The 20116-nt window shown below is 42.2% G+C and overlaps 1 protein-coding gene across 1 annotated transcript in view; it reads left to right on the top strand.

The window, feature by feature from the left end:
- Positions 1-19603, top strand: part of BANK1 (B cell scaffold protein with ankyrin repeats 1) — a 2350097-nt gene extending 2330494 nt beyond the window's left edge. The window contains exon 17 of the mRNA XM_086961584.1: positions 15552-19603. The gene's annotated coding sequence lies outside the window, so the exon portion shown is untranslated. The remainder of the gene's footprint in view (positions 1-15551) is intronic.
- The last annotated feature ends 513 nt before the right edge of the window (positions 19604-20116 follow it).

Genomic DNA, 20116 nt, shown 5'->3' with positions numbered 1-20116 from the left:
TATTATGACCCATTTCTTTAACACATATACCCAAATAATTGTATCTGCAGACTCTGCTGATGTTGAAGGAACACTTCTTTTCTTGATCTGTTCACCTCCCGACACTAGTAATTCATTCTTGTGATTCATGCAGATATTGCACAGGACTAATTTTGTCACTGCATTTAGTGCACCTTGCAGATCCATCCTGAGCAACCCAGACAATAAAGTATCATGATTAAAACAGGATTCGAATTGGACCATAAGAAACAGGATCTGTGACTTCCTTTTCAATATACCACTCTACATCTGCAGTGTATAAACTAAAGAGTAATGTGGCTTATATGCAGACTTGTTTCAAGCCTTTGTAGATTTTATAAGTCTAGAAACAAAGTTGCCAGGCCTGAGCTGTAGTTAGACCCATGTACCATGATATAATAATTGGATCACCTTCAGTGGACTGTACTTGAGAATCCAGAACTCAAGTTGACTCCAAGCTAGTTCCAATTGTAAAACGAAGAGTGATAATGTATATAGTAGGGATTGGAGGGAACCTTCTTAATTTTAGTATACTGGTATATCATGATAAATAAAAGCATAATTGTGTCAATAGTCCCACAGGTAGGCGGGAATCCAGTTTGAAAAATGTCTGTGTCCCAAGAATAAAAATCTCTCAGCAAGATTTGTGCATAACACCTGGACTCCACATCTAACACATTAATTATACAGGAGATCACAAGTTCAGATGGATCAGCTTTTTTAATACAAAGAATGTAAAATGAATGCCTACTAACCCTCTAAGACCGGATTTAGTGAAACAAAATGGGAAAAAGACAGGTAACAATTGAGACACCCAGAATTGTCAGACTACTTTATAACGAGCTTATTGAGCCATTTGTCCCAGGGGCATCATTTGTCCAACTTCCTGCTAAGTCCTAACGACCTAGGCGCTTGATAAATTGAACTCAGCCCTGATCAACTCGTTATAGTTGTCTGAATTAATCTCTACCACAGAGAGGTGACGTGGGTTTCCCATACCACACAGTATACAGCATTCATCCTGCCTTGCTTACAGTTACAATCTAGAAATAAAAGCCCAAACTATCTTTATTTACAAATACTGAATAAAATGAACCACTCTTTTCATTGCAATCTCTCCTATTTTGTTGTTCGGAGCACCCCTTTCCATGTGTAAAGCTTTTATAAATCAGGGGCCTTATATATAAAGACCACTTGGCTGCTCAATGATCTTTTTCTTGGCTATAATGTCATGAAATCTAGTTAGCAGTGAGACCCATGATTCAACAATGATGGAAGAAGACTTCTGTTGTAAATAAGTCAATAATTACATTTTGAATTTTAGAAATCTTGCATTGTTTCCATTTATGCATTTTAAGGTGACTTAAACCAACCATGTCTCCATTACAGATAATCTGTTTTAAAAACTCAGATTGATGAGTTGCAGGCACAACTAGTGGGGGATTTTACTCTGGATTTTAGGGATAAGCTCAAATGTGAAGCAATATTCAAATGACCACAGAGAAACTAAAATATAATCTAAGACAGTATTCCTGAAAAGTGAAATGTATTAAAATGTATCAGGAAGACCAGTGTGACCGCTTCATTGAGGGTTCTAAGTATTAAGCTGTATCTAGAAACTGATATTTTAAGAGCTCTTTTCTTAGATCACTTATAATGCATTTAAAAATTGCTTAGTGAAGGTCAAACCAGGTAACCTGGTCATCATTGTTTGTGGGACAGTTTAGATTATAATTAAAATCACTCCCCACACTAAAATGCTAATGGGTTTGAATGGGATTATTCTGTCAAAAATAAAATGCTTTGTTTCATGGCATTTACGTTATTTTGTTTTATTTGAAGTCAATGTTATTTAGACCTTAATTGCTTAGTCACTTGTGAGATGTAATTTGTCTCTGTGTTATACTGCTTTTTGTACCTGTTCACCTGTCTATGAGGTGGAGCTTTTCAATGTAATAGCATTATGATCAATTAAATAGCAGTAACTTGACACTAATAACTCCCTCCCTCTTTAAAAGAGGTGATCCCAACACCCTCTTAACCTTAAATAATTAAGGAATAGCTGTTAGAGGGCTGTGCTCTCTCTACTGTCATTTGAATAAATGAGAGTTCAGTTGGTGCCAGTGTGGTATGGCTTATATATAATGTGGGTTGGACGAGCTCGCTGTACAGTAATGCATTCGTTGGTGCGGATTTGATCTTTCATTGCTGGGACTTCTGTCAGTGTTTGTAACGTTTCCATCTATTTTGCATATTTTGTCATTTAGCTCTTTGCTTGATTTCCGCAAACCCTCTTGTGTGCCTTGGAATCTATTTAGCAACAATTGCTTTTGTGAAGTCTGGGCAGTTTGTAGTATCAGTCAGTCTCAGTTGTAACCTTTCCTCTGCTTCCTTATATTTCACGAGCGACCTACTCATTGATTTGCTGAATGATTCAAACACAGGTGCCACAGACATAACACCAGGTGATTATATATTCTGCACTTACTGGGACGTTCCATCAACTCTCAGTGATTGTGAGGAAAATCTTTCTTGAGGAGTATCATTCTGCTGCAGTGGCGGCTGGTGACTTTTGAAAGGGGTGAGGCGGGGGCGCAGAACAATTGTCGTACTTTCACTGCCAGGGCCCTCAGAGCAATACACACACAACCTCGCACCTCTTTCAGCCTATGTGGGTCTCATCAATACCATGAAACTTAAGTCCTAGGGAGCATGAAACCCAGGTCTGGGCATACCCATTGGATTTAGGGCATCACACTGAGAAAAAAGAAAACGTGATCGTTGAATTTCTTGAATCAATCTCAGCCACTGGTAATTGCTCTTAACAGTGCCTCGTTTTTAACCATCAAGTCACCTTAGACAGGCACCAGTCTTATGTTAAACAGCCCAACATGATTTCCTCTGAAAGGGGAACATATGTAACCCCTTCGCATTTCACGTGGTTCCGGTTTTTGATGGCACTATGGGGCAAAAAGATGGAATCGATTGAGGTCCAAAGTAATTACCAGTACCTGACATTAGCTGAGGCAACCCACCCCCCTACACCCCACAACACGTTTTTCATCACTTTTTGTGATATGCACAAAACACTTTCAAAATCGGACAAAATACAAAACCCCAATCAGGGCACTTTCCGGTAAGGGTTAAGTTCTCTTAAACCGAGCAATACGAGGAATACTGTTCACATGCCTTATGTTCTATTTAGGTAACTAAAAATTGCATTAGGTGCAACCCGGCAACTTGTGGCACAGAAAGTTTCAAGAGTTAAGATTAAGCAAACGGTGGCAGCCAACGAGCACTTGAAATTCAGCGCCTCAAAGGTTCGCAGCTAGAATTCCGTAATGACAAAATCACGGTTTCCTTATCACACAAAAGAAAATACAACTAAATGTGGAAATACAAATCAATTCATGGGATGTCCTTTTTAAAATGATTAATACTATTATTTGACGGATGTAATTCAAATTTTCTAAACGGGGGGGTGGAAGTATCATAATTTAACGGAGATAAAAAAATACTAACAACAAAAACCAAGTGGTAGATCTGTTAAAAGAGCAAAAAGAAATAAAACACCCCAGGGTGAGCGGCAAATGCACTTTTTGCAGCAGTTTGGTGTTTCCGTGGGTGAGCTGCCAGATGGGTGCCTGTGATGTCTGTGAGAGCAGGGTGCTGACCTGAGGGTGAGTTTGTGGGGGTTCGCTTTCAGATCGGGACGGCCTCCCCCCTCGTTAGCTGCCCTGAAGCCTCATGAAATTGCTGCATGAATTGTTATTGCAAAGCTCTGGGCGCCCGTTTTGGAGTCGGGCTGCCAGTCGCGGCCGGCATTACCGGCGGGTGGTGGGGGTGGAAATGAGGTCGCGGAGGGGATAGGGGGAGGCGGGAGGGGTTTAAGGGAAAAAATATATAAAAGTAAAAAACTTACCATCCCGCTTAAGTCCCAAGTCTCCCGCCGTCTTGCGTTGAAGCTGCAGCGTGCGTCATCAGGAAGAGCAGCCTCCCTCCCCTCCACCAATCACAACGCTGCAATGGCAGCATTGTGATTGGTGAGGCCGCTGCCCCACACGGGTCATTTTCTCTTTTTTATTTTTTTTTATTTTCTTTCCACACTTACATAACAAGATTAACATCATGACATCAAGAGTATACGATTTATCACATTACAATGATTACATGATTTTCTAAACAATGCAAAATTTTTCAAGCAGGATATTCTTTTTAAACTCCTTCATAAAGTATATTACAAAATAGAAATAAATAAGCACTCTTGCACCATAGTTAGTTGCAATATACTTTTCAATTGTTCATATAGGCCAAAAAATCTTCCCAAATCATTAGTCCCATTTTACGTTTTCCTACACCTTTTAGCGAGTATAGGCTAAATTCCAAGTTTGATATTCTAAGTAGCTTAGCCCTCCACACCTCAAATCTCGGAGGCTCTTGACATAACCATTCCCCTGCTATACTTAAACGGGCTATAGTCATTGCTACAAATAAGAAGTACCTAAATTTGTACCTTCCTTCGAGACCTCATGACCCATCCCTAACATCATCAACGCTGGGGTTATCTTAACCGTTTTTTCTGTTATTTGAGATAGGAATCTTTCCATAGCTTGTAAGAAACGAAGCAGTTTAACACAAGAATAAAACATATGATCTAGATGTGCTACATCTGGTGTAGCACATCGAAAACACTTCCCATCATATCTATTACCCCACTTTTTCATTCGCGCTGGCGTATAGTACAACCTAAACACAGTTTTAAAAAATTGCACTTGTAAATTTGCCGACATTAAAGTTTCTCTAGCTCTACCAATAGCATCTTCAATAGAAATATCTATTTCATTCTCACCCAAAGTCTCAATCCAGTAGACCATATGTTTCCCCAAATCATCATCTTTTCTTGAATTTAAGATTTTATACAATCCTCCTATTCTACTATAAAACTTTACCGCCTCTATCAAAGGATTAGATATATTGTATATATTTTAAAAACTGTGTTTTTGTTGTGTAATTTTCTCTATGTATGCTGCAGCATACATAGAGAACAGGAAGAGTGGGCGGTGTTACTCGACCTCGAGGGCAGGGGGAGTGGCTTGTCCATTGTTGTTCATACTGACTGTTTGGGCGGCCTCAGGCTGCCCAAGCAGTCAGTATGAACAGCAGTGGGCAAGCCACTCCCCCCTGCCCTCGAGTAACACCGCCTACCCCCAACCAGGAACTTCTGCTTTCTCGCCGTGCGAGAAGGCAGAAACAAATGGTAGTTATTACCATTTATGTTTCTGCCTTGTAGCACGGCGAGAAAGCAGGGGGGCGGCCCCAAACGCCCCTAAAGCGGAGACGCCACTACTCTGCTGTGTTTTCCTGAATTTTTAATTTCCATAGTTTTTTCCTAAGTAATGAATGGCATTCCGAAAGTTGACAAAATCAACACTAAAAAAGCATTTGCTGATGGAAATGGATTGGCATGATGAGCATCAACTCTTTATGAAACACCGACCACATCTCGATGATCTAAAGATGGGCACACCACAGCAGACCCTCCTCACTTTACCTATACAGGACTACCTTCAGACCCGGAGGACATGCTATGTGGAAGTGTCAACACTGCGCACCACAATAGTTCAGCAGATGTTATCTAGACTGAAACTAAAACCTAAGTGAGGAAGCAAGCAATACTATCCGATGATTGTACAGAATGGCCCTAGTGGGCGTGCAGGACCCTAGGAAGTCTGCATTACAGTTGTGTGTCCAAACATTGGGTAGATCTGGGACAGTGTTAACCGCAAACTATATGAGGCAATGTGTTAAAAGCGATAATTTTCAAAACAGCATTTTTAAAATACAGTCAATAAGAAAGACTGACTAAAAAAGAGAGATCGATATTAGAATTCAGAAAAACCATGAAGGTTTATTACAAAAATTAAAAAGTACAAAACAGAAGTAAAAAATCCAGATGCAGCAGTAATATCTCTGAATTACATAGAAAGTGTTTGCAATAAAGGCCATCAAATGTAGAATTTTATAATAATGGGCACAAACAGAGAAATGCTAAATCTCAAATGTGCACCAACATCAATACGAAATCGGACAGCATCCCTCTTAGAGGGCAAAAATTGTCTTGCTCACCCACACAGACAGAGGTAAAATGTCAGGCATGTCTCATGGTGAATTGCTTCTTATGTTTTTTAACATGGGAATTGGTGTTTACAAACTTCTCTCACTTTGCAGTCAGAGAAAGATAAGTAAAAATAATGATGTGACAATATTGTTGGGGAACAGAAAGAGAAATAAGAAAGGCAGTAGAATGTCATTTTTGTAACATACAACAACATGTAAACACCTGTAATGCACTGTACACATTCAGCAGTTAAGAAAGCAAAAAGGAAGCACATTTTTTGAAATTCTGAAGTGTTATCGAAGCAACGTTTTTATTAGGATCAAAACAATTCAAGACTCTTTACTTGGATATACACAAATGATAAATATTTACTGAAACCCGATTTACACACATTACTATTTATGTGGCGTATAGTTTCATCATTAACACTGTAAGTCTGTGCATATTAAGTGGTCGTTTCAATGAAAATTCTGCCGCCTGTAAATGACAGTGCGCTGCCACACGATGTTTTAGTTAAGTTACAATATCGCCTGTCTCATGTCCATTAAAACTAGCTGGGCCTTGAAAAAAAGTGTCATTCTAAAACGTAGGTCGGGGTTCTTAAATGTTTGGGAAATCCTGCTCTAAAAAGCAATCATTTTTTGCGGGCACTTTTTCTATGGTCATGGGCCTCTTCTTGAATTCACTGGGAGCCATCAGAAAACCACATCACAAACAACCAAAAGAAAACACATCCACAACTTTGAACAGGTGTACCATCACATGACTTCACAATATATGCTTCTGCTTTTTGTTGATTGTTTTAAGACATGCATAACCTTTGCAGCAGATATAACGAGGCGTTAGGAGAGTGTTACACTGAAAACAGATTAGAACAATAGAGTAAGAAAGTCATAAAATATCTATTTTGCCAGTGCTTTCAATGAGGCAGGAAACGTGAGGGGTCCTAAGGTCTGAGACTAGAGGGCAATGAACTATCTTTTGAAGGAATTTGTACACTGTCCTGCCAAATTCTGGGGCATATTACCGACAACTATCGATAATTATCGCTATGTTGGCTTAGCGGCAATATTATTATCGCCTAGCTCCGCCGATTTTTATCGCAGATAAACCTTGCTATTATCAAGGTTTATCTCAAAAGCGATAAAAATCGGCCGAAATGCATGAATATCGCTGAAAAGTCAGCGATATTCATGCATTACCGAGCTAATGCTCTTAGCCATGTTATCCACCTGCCATTGGATAACATGGCTAAGAACTACTCAGGGCAGGCGTTAGCTTTTGGAGATATTCGCGCTTAGCAATCCAGGATAAAATATCTCGAATTACCAAGGAGGGTTTGGACACAGGTTTTTTAGGACCTAAAGAGTATGAATTTTTGAATAAGAAAACGCCTCGAACTCCGATTCTCTACTTCTTACCGAAGATTCACAAAAATGACAAAGTACCCCCGGGCAGACCCATTGTCTCGGGATGCGATTCGGTGCTTGAACCAGTATCAAAATACATTGATTTCTTTTTAAAGCCATGTATTGCAAAAGTCCGATCGCACCTCAGCGACACAACAGCCTTCATTAAACAGATTGAGGGACATCCATTCAATGACCGGACCGAGTTGATGGTGACACTTGACGTCGCCTCGCTCTACACACAGATACCGCAGGATGAAGCTCTAGAGGTCATCGAACTGTACCTAGAACAAAGGGATAGACCCCATCGGGTACCTACCAACTTCATTGTGGCACTAGCTGAGATCACTCTTCGCAGCAACTATTTTAAATTTGAAAATAGCTTTTTTGTTCAAGTCAAGGGGACAGCCATGGGTTGTCCCTACGCACCGGAGTTGGCCGTGTTGTACATGGCACAATATGAGGAGCGTTTTGTCCTCAGTGACAACCCTTTCTCAGGACATATCATTCAGTGGCTAAGATACATCGACGACGTCTGGCTCCTGTGGCAGTGGAGCCAGGCGGACCTCGAGCAGTTCCATCTGTGGCTGAACTCTAGGCACCCAGACATTCAATTCACACTCAACTACAGTCCAAAAGAAATGACTTTCCTGGACGTCACGGTAAGCTCCCATGAGGCTAAGTTAACTACCTCCTTGCATAAAAAGGAAACTGACCGGAATACCATTCTGCATTACACCAGTTCGCATCCTCAATCGTTAAAAAATAATTTGCCCTATGGGCAACTGTTGAGGATCAGGCGTAATTGCACAAACCTTTGTGATTTTGACTCTCATGCAATCAGATTCTGCAATGAGATGGTAGAAAGAGGATACCCTAAAAAGTTGTTAAAACATTCAAAGAATAGGGCCAAATTTACTCCAAGAGAGACATTGTTTGAAAAGAAAGAAAAGAAAGATCTGGAACAATTGGTTTGTGTGACAACATTTGGCCAACACACGAACCAATTTAAGAACATAATTCGGAATAACTGGCATCTTCTTGAGACTCTAGAGCATCCCCTCTCAAAACCCATCTTTGCTATGCGCAAGAACAGAAGCATAGGGCAACATTTAATCAGAGCAGATAGTCATATCACAGCACCCAAAAGCGACCTTGTCACACAGTGGAATCTGAAACCAATACGCGGACATCGCAAATGTGGCAATTGTGTTTCATGTTCAAGCACCATAGAAGGTGACATATTTGTAAACAATGGCATTAGATGGAAGCATGATTGCTTCACGAATTGCAAGACTCGAAATGTCGTCTATGCGGTGGTTTGCCCATGCAACAGAGTTTACGTAGGCAAAACAAATCAGCCCATTAATGCCCGCATTACTCAGCATCGCTCCCGGCTTAAGAAAAAAGTTATCACTGCCCCCATGGTGGAACATTTCACCAGTAATGGCCATTCTGAGACTGACTTCAAATGGACCGTATTGGCATGGATCGACCCTAAACACTTCCCAGATGTGGACACAATGCTGTTGCGCAAGGAGGCGTACCTAATCCTAAAGTTTGACAGCGTCAACAAGGGTCTGAACAGCCTTAGTGAAATAAATAGGGCAGAAACATTTTGTGCCCGCTGGCGGACACTACATGTCCCATAATGCACCTCAAAGGTTCGTGTAAACCTTGATTTGCTCTTTGACACTACAGGTCCCAGCATGCTTCATTACTTGGACTTTTGCCTGATTGGCCCGTTACCAACTACATGGTTTGGGCTTCATGGTCGGCGACGCCCAGGGACACTCACATCCCTTGGTCACCGCTGTGGAGCAAGCACGCTGATCGGATTTGACATATTGCGGTAAGCACGGAAGCGGCCACTTTCCTGAACTGTCAACTGTATTGGTTATGCACAGAAATGATAACGCGGTAACGTGTCCCCCTCCCATTCCCCCCGCAGATATTTACCCGAGTAAGCTTTGGTTGGAGAAACGCAGTCTTAAAATCAGAACCCCCATTGAAGTCACCGCTACTCGTTGTCCAAGTAAGTGGACCATTTGTAAGAGTTTAAAATTCAAACGCGACTAGCGCGGATGTAGACACATTCTAAAATTGTACCTTGTTCAACCCAGCATCCAAATAGCAGCGCGGTAACACGGTGCCCCTCTCCTTATCCTCACAGATTTTAACTGCTCCCTGCGCGGCGAAACGTGGTCACAAAATAGAACCCCCACTGAGGTCACTGCGGACCAATGCCCAAGTAAGTGGTTCATTCTAAATACCAAAATCTACACACGATTAGCTAATCAGCGAGTAATCAGTGCACTAAGTCGCACTCTGTCCCCTATGTTTCAGAAAATAAAGGAACTTCACCCCAAGTGGCGAAGATGTGGCTCAGCTTCCATAAAAACTCAGGTAACCGAGTGATAATGGCTTTCAAGCATTCCCTTCCTGTGCACCCGGCTAGTACTTATTCACTCCATTACTCTGTTGCAGCGTAGGCCGCCAAGCCTAGACGACATTTCCTCTAATCCAGAACTGACTGTGGGCAGGACTCACACAAGGTACAAACTGTTTTGTAATCTTACTGTCCAGAGATTAATGGCTAGAGGACCCGCTAGATAGTAAATACTTTGTTTTGTTTCATTTTAAATAGTGCCCATGGACTAGATCCAATCTGCCCTGATGAGAATTCTGCAAGTTGTGAATCAGGATTCGAAACGCGTCGGCACTCTTTTTTCCTTTGTTTGGCCGGTTGGCCATTGCCATTTATTGTAGAAACGGGCTATGTTCCTGAAATTCAATTGATTAGTTCCTATTCAGGTTTTGGGAGTTTAACAACTACTATAAACGCTGTTTTCTATTTTCTCCCCGGGTTCCTAAATGTTTGTAAGAGCCCTTGTTTCACAAATGTAAAAAGTTTTTTGGTCCATGTATTTAATGTGATGTTTGTATATGTCAATAAGTCACTGTTTTTCTAATTGTTCACCACATGTTCGGTTCACTGCACATTTGTATTAATTTCTTTTGAATTTTTATATGGCTCAGACATGAGGTCGATAGTGATCTTAGTTCTGTTTATTGTGAATTCTCTTTTTGTAAACTGAGTACCAAATTGAAAAACATAAAATGTTTTGTGTAAACTAACAAGTTGTGGTTTACTCGTACATGAATTAGTGTGTACTTCAAGTAGTTTGGAGGCATAGGCAAACATTTCTATTTTTATACTATGGGGATCACAGCAGTCTAACAGCTGTGTCTTGACTATTACAGATTAATAGGTTATTGTGAAATCCAGCCTCAAAGAGGGAGAAGTTTGTTAGCTTCAGTGTAATGGGGGATTTGGCTGTGGGCCCCGGCAGCAAAAACACAGAGCTGCTAACGTCTGTGCGGAGATGTCCCACACCAGAAAGTAAAATATACCATGGATCAATGTCAAATGAATGTTTGTGATTACAACATATGGATCCTGCTCAAGCGCCCTATTGTTTCAGAAGTCCCTAAAGAAAAATGCTGGCAGCAGAGCAGTTCATCAAAACATACATTTTTTGAGGACACAGAGAAACAAGTCCCTGTAGGTTGCCTGCAATGCTCCAGTATTCTGTCTGTCTGTGCAGACTAGTAGATCCACAAGGCCCGACCTGACTGGTGGTCATCAGCAAATTACCTCCAGGGGTGGATGTGCATGTGTAAAGTGGCTTTCCTGCTTTGTTCTCTTTGTGTGTATTGACCTCCAGGGGTATGTTAGCCTCTTCCATCTCAGCTGAGGAATCAGGAAAGACGTCTGGTCTTTCACAGGAAGATCACCAGGCTAGCACCAGTGCTATATTAATCTTTTGAAAGGTGGTTTACTGGGCCTCTGATTAACACACCTAATTCAGGGTACAAGAGCCAGAGAGGTGGAGAAGTCAGGCAATGCAGACAACACTTGGGAGCAACGCATGAACCACAAGTGGTGCTGACTGCGGGAAAAAAAGGAAGAGCAATCGACAACAGAAGAAGAGGGTTCCATCAATTTCAGGAGGGCTTACTGAGGAAGCTGGGGAAGAAGTGTTTGAATAATCATGGCTGGGGAAACAGGAGAAAAAGAAAGTCTGCAGCTGCTCAGCCATGGAGACTCAGTAGATGTCTGTGTGACTAGGCTACTCCTAAGAAACAGAAAGCTATGAAATGGTATCTTCCATAGATACATGATAAAGGCTGATTATGACAGAACAGAGAAAATACAAATGGCCCAATAGAGAAAGACAAAACAAGAAGCCTTTAAGCAACCCAGAAAAGCAAATATAGAAAACTTTACCAAGGAGAGCCTAAATGTAAGCCTGTGCGCCGTGCTTTCTTTTCCGTGTTGGCCTTAAGGAAGCAATCAAGAGAAAGGGCGAACCTCTAAGGAAAAAATCCTTCCAGAAATCACTCTCAGGCTGCTGTGCAGACCACACTAGGACATCACCAGACTAGTGCCTCACCAGAACCCTGCAAAGAATCATGCTGAAAAAGAATTGGTTAATCCATTTGCTGTCAAGCCTTAATGAACTGTAATCTATAGTCTGAAGAAAAGGGCCTTCTATTAGTATACTTGTTATGTCATGTTATGTTATATGCGCTTCAGATTTTTAGAGTGCAGTATCACCCAGAAAGGTATCCTGGTGCAGAGCATGTGTGCATTTAGCCAAACCTAGGGCCTAGTGGGACTACTCGAAAAAAAAGGTCTTGTGAGGGGGAGGCTCTTATGTGTTGCAGCAGGTCATTCCACATTTTAAGAACAATAGAGATGGATCGACCACCGGATCTGGATTTCTGTGGGATATGTGCAAGAAGGAGTCTGGACGGGAAAAGGTGCCTGGAAGGTTTGTGGAAGCAGATGCGATTGATGAGGTATGCTGGGCCAGTGTTATGTAATGCCTTGGAAGTGTGGGTGAGGAATCTGAATTGTCCTTGTTTGTGTATGGGGAGCTAGAGAAGCTCCTTCATGTGTGCTGTGATGTGAGTGTGGCATGGGAGGTGCAGAGTGATGCTGGCTGCCAAATTCTGAATGGTCTGCATCCTTCTAGCAATCTTTTTGTTGATCCAGGCATAGAGGGTGTTGCTGGGTAACAGGGCAGCTCTGTCAGAGTAATGCAGCACCTTGTAGTCTGCTTACAAAGATACATTAACTATAAACCACCCTTCCATCACTTCCCCCAATTACGTTGTTTTTGTGAGACCTTTTCTTACGGTCCAAAGGGAGCCAGTGGTTACTTAGCCTCAAATATAACAATGTTAATGCATTCCAAATGGATTACCAAGTATCCCTTTTAGCACAAGACTTTCACAGGGCCGTGACGTTAAAGCAGCAAATGCATGCTCAAGGAGATGATGTGTGGTGATATGGTTTGCAAAATAGTAGCAATCTAGAATGTCAGTGTGCAGTTGGTGCTTTACTTTGTAATGAAAAGGATTGAAAATAAATAAATGTCACTACACACAAAATAAGACTACTAATCAAAAGCCAGTAATCTCTAGTACCTTCCTAGCCAAATATCGGACCCCAAGCCCATGCTATGGCCCAGACAATTTATTTGGGGAGGTATTCATAAAGATCCTGTGAAATGTCAAGGTGCATCCAAAGCCAAAACTAACCACCCTCCTCAAGTTACAGTGTCACAACACAATAGCAAACGTGGACATAATCTTGAATGACTAAAGTAACAGTTTTGGTTTCTGGTTGAAGTTATTCTATTCCAGTCACAATAGAGTGATATTTGATGAGGTTCCAGAACACAGAATGCAGGAATTTAGTTTCAATGCACTCAGGGCCGACTCTAGGGCGGAGTGACCGGTGCCACTGCAGCGGGTGCTGACTTTCTGTGGGGGTGTCTTATTTGCAAGTATGGGGGTTTAAAAGCACCTGCAGCCACATTCCTGGCCTCCAGCAATTTCAGGCAACAATAAAAATCTCAGGATATCTCCGGTGATTAATGTTCTTGCTGAAGAGAGATTGGGAGTTTTGTCTAGTGGAAGTTTTGACTGATCATAATAAATAGCATAAAGGATTAATATGCCTGCTCCAAAGAACGTGTACCATGCAGATCATAAAGTGCATGTAATATAACTAGGTCAGTGGGTTACTGCTTTTGTCAGGGAGATACTTTTGTTACTTGCAGTTTATAAGTTAAAATCGTAACATAGGACAATGATCTATTAACTGTCATCAAAGAGCTGCATGCAAACTGCAAGGTATAGATTAAAGCATTGTGATTTTTTCCTGTCTTTCATTACCCTAATATTGCAAAAACCGTTGAACCTCCCACCATGGTGTTACTTTTAAATTCTGAGTTTGTGCTTCTCCAGACCACGCACTCTTAAACTATACTGCCTATCAGTATGGATGACATGTGACTCTTACACCTTTTAGTCTTTTCTCTTATGTAACATTTCCTATACACTGATTTACACAATGTGTGTGTGATGTAGAGTGCGTAGACACCATACACTGGTATGAGTAGCGCTATAAAACGAACCAGAAGAGAGAGTGGTTATGGAGACGTGAGGGGCCCTGTTAATTGGTGGTAGTGAGGGAATCCCTGGCAGAGGTGGTCTTTGGGGGTGCCAACAAACATTCTTGCACTGTGCGCCGGCAGCACTAAAGCTGGCCCTGAATGCACTAGCTATAGAACCAAACTTAGACCCACTGGAATCCCCAAAGACCCACCTCCCACAGAACAAGTTGCCTATCTCAAACACTGCCAAACAACACAATCCCCTTTGGATGTCTTTGGTGATGTCCCGTGGTACGTGGATGTCCATTTACCGTGATGGTCAGTTCAGGAGCTGTAGCTCACAAAACACTGGTTGTGTGGATGATTTTTGTCCGGTGGCATAGGCATCCACAAGCCTGGGGGATGAGGGATGGAAGAATATCAGTAAGCTACAAATCCATTCAATGTCATTCGTTCATAATCACATGTTGGTTGTCAGCTTTAATTGCAACCAGGTATATTACAAATTGACTCGAGCGCATAGAGCTCCTGCTCCAAAGCTTAGATACTGATGTCCCCTATAACAATAACATCATTGGAGTTACTCAGATCAAATACAAAATGCCACTTGAAGAACAAGAAGAGCTTTGTTTACTTTAATTCCATTTGCGGTAAGTAAACACTCACCTGAGTCTTCTGAAGCCACTGCCTTGTAATTTCATACCGTTCTAATCTCTTTACTAATCCTAATCGTAAAGGTCACGACGAAACTGACAGGAACAGACATTATACAGGGCTCCTACAATAAAGTCACCCGGTGCCCTGGATTTGCCAGGACAGTCCTGGCTTTTCACCATCTATCTCAGCAAATTTCAGGCAATTTAGCACATTTACCGGTTTTCAGAGAAGGCTAACTAAGTAAAGAGGAAGGCACGTTATATGTATTCCAGTGCAGGATTCGATACCAACTCTAGTGTAAAGCAATTATGTGTGTAAACGTTGCCTTCAATTCATTATAATGACTCAGTTCCTGATTTAGATCTCGGCGGACGGGTTATTCCATCACATCAGTGATGGATATCCCGTCCGCCGAAATATAAATCCCAGATATCCGTCACCACTGTGATGGAGTAACCCGTCCGCTGAGATCTAAATCCAGACCTTAATTTCTGTGTTTTTATGTTAGTAAGCGCTGACAATCAAGTTATTCCTGTCCCTTTGTTGATGAAAAATTGTCTGGCCACCCTGTTTTAGAACATGCTAACTTTCTGTAGTTTGCACATCTTGCACTTCCTCTAGGGTCTCAACAGCAAACAAGAGGCTAGCAGGCTAAGGGCTGGACCAGGCAAACTCTGTGATGTCACTGGGGGTGTTACTGCTGTTTCCTCTGGGATTTTAATGAACTGACGTCTATGTAATACAGTCTATACTCTCAGACTGCAGCTAGAGACTGGGTCGTATATTCATGCAGAATCGGATGCTTTGTGAAAGATACGTCATGCACATTGTAAATCTGAAACTTTAACATTCATTTGCCTCCCTTTTTCTCTTTCTCAGATGTTGAGGGCGAGAAACCCTGTGCAGGAAGTAGGAGAACGTGTGAACTGTCAAAGAATGATGTACCTAGCAGCGAACACATTTTGGAACTGACGCTTGAAAACAACTCTGGAACTCTGTCTTGAAATTGCAAAATGAACATGGTCTTTTCTTATGTCTGGGATCGCCACCATGCCCTTGCACCCATCTTCATGTTAACTCATCCTTTCTTCTTTGTAATGTATTTCCATGCATTATTTTTGAACCTCGCTTCGGCAGCCGTTGTACTATGTCTAGGTGGTTTTACTTTTGTGAGTTTTATTTTGACATCTGCTGTTTCCTTCTTTTTAATGGGTTTGTTGAAAACGCTGCAAGAAATAGATGAATGATGACTACTGGGGAAGCGAAGATGTTTGCACCTGCATGTCAAACTGCATGTCATTCAGGTCCTAAACTCTGCGCCAATTACTGAATGGTTAGGCAAGCATTGGCAAAGCAAAAGGCCTGGGCTTAATGGGCTAAAGCAGGGAAACACAGCTTTGCCTTAAAGCCAAACACATCTAAAAAAGGCGGCGCATGATAATTGCTAAAGAGGGAGGGGGAGAAGAAAGGAGCAGTGAAACACAGAGAAGGAAGCGAGAGCGAACACGCACAGCGGACTCTAGGGCAACGAACATTGAGGCGATGTGAAGTCTGTATCAATGGGCACATATTCCCTCATGTAGTTCAATCTATTTGAAAAATGAAGGTACATCCAAAGAGCCACTAACAGTAGGTGAAAGACAAATACTCCACTGGACTGAGCCAAGACTAGAAACAGAAGGGAGAAAGTATCAAGCTGTGGCTGCAAGGGGCTAGGCGAAAGAAGCCAATAGTTGAAACACGCGGAGCGACAGGCCACTTTAACAATATTAGTGACAATAGGTCTGTTTGACAGCTCTGCAGTCAAAACTCAAGTTTAAAAAAAGCATTATTCATTTAATTTAGTTTCACATCAAACGATGATGCTACTCCATTGCAAGAGTAGAAGTGATATGATAGGTCACTAGGGATTGCATTACTGAATATGGACATACATGAATATTACGGACAGAATATCGAGGGCCAAAATATTAAAAGGTAAGTGCATATAGGGTAGTATAGATTTCCTATTCGTAACTCCACATCTACCTGCCTTGAAGATGTTTGTATCGCATAGGTACATTAATGTGGAGTTAGGTGCAGAAAATCTAGACTTATTTAAAAGTAAAAACATTTTCTCAATACTTTGTCCTCGCTATTCAGTACCCATGATATTATGACTTTGACATTATTATTAAGGCTCCCAGTTTTCCGTTTTTACAGCTAAATAGAGACAGAATACCCTTTATTTTCCTGTCTATATTTATTTTTGCTGTCATTCATAAGTACCAGGCTAATAGATTTGACGATTGAAAGGTAAGTGGTTAAAAAAATAAAGGCATTTTAGTAAAGAGCCTTAACCCCTTCCATGCTGATGACGGCCCGGAGCCGTCACAGCACACAGTGCTCGTGTGCTGATGACGGCTCCCGGCCGTCATGACCGCATCCACGATCGGAATGTGCCGCACAGGCGCAGAATCGCGGCCGCGCCCAAGGGGTTAAACAAAAGTAGATATGCACAACCCCAATATTCAAATTTGCATTTTTTCCTATAAGTGCATATTTTATCATCTATCCCTGAAACCTGTCAGGCGTTCAGGCATGAGTGCATATTTATTGGTTAAATAAATGGAGAAATCCTTTTGCGGGCAGGTCTTGGAACCACATGTCATATGATGGTCTGTCTCATGTATGGCACTACTGCCGCTCAGGTTCGGGTGGATAGTGTGTTCTCTGCACCCTTTCACATGCGCGGGGTACTTGCCAGTGCTGCCTGCTTCCCCCCACCCCTCCTGTTTGTCTTGCTATAAAGTCCTTTGCTTATCTCATTCAGTCCGATGATCAGGTGTGGAGATGGTGATGGGGGTGGTGGGCTTGCGGACCGTATAGCATTATATGCTGATAAAATTCTTTTGTTTCTTGACAATCCTCTGATGCCTTGAGATCCTCCACCTCTATGCTGACACTTAAGGCCTGTGGATTAATGCCAGCAAACCTTGTTTGGAGGAGGTAAGGGGTGATGGGGGGGGGCACTATTAATACTCTAATGTCCTCATCCGGGGGAACTCGTTTAAATATCTGGGGATTCATATGTCCCACCTTATTGATTTAGCATAGGCCCTTAAATTTCAGGGCCTCACTCAAGCTCTTAATCGGAAGTTACACAGATGGGTTGGCCTGCCACTCAATCCTATGGGGTGCATTGAGCTCTTTAAAATGATATGCCTCCCCTGTTACCCGTATGTCTTGGGAATTTTCCCTACCCTATCCCACGTAGATGGTTCCGCTCTTTGTCTTCCAAACTTGCAAATTTTGTGTGGGCTGGTGGGCACCACAAGGTGGCCTTCTCCTCGGCACGTAAATCACCCTTCTTCAGTGGTCTTGTGCTGCCTGACATTTCCATATATTAACTTGTGGGGCATCTGATATCGATCAACGATTGGTTCACCAGAGGTTCGGTTGACCCGCTGTGTCATCTGGAATAGCTCTCCTTGGTTCTTGATGGCCTCCTCTGGCTCCTCTACGGAGCCTGGCTACCCCCGGCGTTGTCGTCCTTTACACAGGTGTCAATTCTCTGCTGGAGGGCGGCTTAAAGCCTTCAACATTGGGACCACAGTCTGCCTGGGATGACCCCTATTTGGTGGGGAACCTTGCTTCAGGATCTATCTGCTCTCAAAGGCTTTGTTCAATGTGATCAAATCGGCATTTCATATTTGGGGACGTATACAAAGGGGAAATTCTAATGTCATTCCAGGACTTGAAAAGCTCATACACCCTTGCAAACTTGCAGTTCTTTAATTTTCTTCAGCTGCAGCACAGCCTGCGATCACACATTCTATCGGGAACCCCGATTCCCGACTATATCTCACTTGAGGCTAAGATTTTCTTAGGCCACCTTGGGAAGGGGTCCATATCTGCAATTTATGATTCTTCGATTATTCACGCCCCTGGCGGTTTCGACCTACTCAGACAGGAATGGGTAGCTTGTGTGGGGGACATTGATGAGGATGACTGGAGGGAGGCCTGTATAGCCCCACGAGAATTGGCAATTCCCCTCCTGTATGCACATGATACAATTGAACTTCTTCCACACAACCTATCTTTGTACCCACTGTGTACATGACATGTCACCCAGTGTTCTGGCTGCGTATCCACGATGCTTCCTCCCTGCCGCAGATCTCTTCCATATGGTCTAGGACTGCCCGGCACTCCACCCTTACTGGGGCCAGGTGGCTGAAGAGCTTTCTGCAGTCCTTGGGCATTCAGTGAAATTGATTCAGCGCTCTGCCCTCTTAGGGTTGGTGGAGGAGTTTGGGGGCGTCCCAGGCCCAGCATAATGTTATTGGAGTGGTCTGCCTTGCAGCTACAAGGGATGTGGTACACACATGGAGGCAACCAACGCCCCCCTCACTTTCGAGTTGGTGTAGAGTAGCTGATTGGTATACCCAGCAACAGAAACCTACATACACAAGTGGATGGCCCCACAAAAATGACAGCGTTTGGGGAAATGGTGCTTATTTTATGGTTTATCTATGCAAGGTGATTGATGTCGCCAGCTAGGACAAAGATAATACCTTCACTGTTATTTTGATTCAAGCATGTGTTGTATATCTTGATAAATGTACCTGCTGTGGACTTTCAATAAAATTGGTTATTAACAAATAAAGGTAGAAATATACCCGTCTCAGATTCAGTTTTTCCACAACAACCCAATATCCATATGGATAAATACAGATAAAATGAGCATATAATAAATAAGCGTAAATACAGACGGAAATGTCAAAAAAACAAATACCATAAAACCAGGAGCCCTAATTTATTATGCACCCAGTCACAAAGCATCTTGCAGTTGCTCAATGGCTATACAGCTCATGGCATATCCACTCCTTACCTCCTTGTGTCATTTCTGATCTGCACTGTAATATATGATAAATATTATTGGCCTGATTAAGTCAAAGAAAACAAAACGAAAATCTAGTCTTCTGAACTCTCTAACCAGTGGACATTTTTTCTAATCTCAAAATGTGTATTTTCTATGAAAACACGAAATACAAATCAGCATCAATAAAATGTGCAATGACAGTGTATGGCTCTGGATTTTGTAAAATGATTGAGTATACATATTGAGAAGAGTTTAATTCCACCCCACAATACATTACACAGGAAACGAGCAGAAAACCCTCCATCTCAGTCTGTTCGATAACTATGGGGCATATTATCAAGGGGGCGATAGGCAATTTTCGCCCGCTAAGCGGCGAAAATTCTATTGCCCTATTAGCAAGCTGTCGCTAACAGCAGTTAGCGACATTGTAGGCGATAGCGAGCGGTTTGGGGCCCGCTTTGCATGTCAGCGATATTTATCGCTGATGACATGCAAAGTGGGCGTACCCAACCTGTTAGCCACTGAAAGCAGTCGCTAACATCGCTATCGCCTCTTAGCAAGGCAGGTGTAGCGATGGAAATAT

Source organism: Lissotriton vulgaris, chromosome 3_1 (genome assembly GCF_964263255.1).
Source record: "Lissotriton vulgaris chromosome 3_1, aLisVul1.2, whole genome shotgun sequence".
Lineage (NCBI taxonomy): Eukaryota > Metazoa > Chordata > Amphibia > Caudata > Salamandridae > Lissotriton > Lissotriton vulgaris.
The sequence above is the reverse complement of the archived record's forward strand: the minus strand, read 5'-3'. Positions and strand labels throughout refer to the sequence as shown.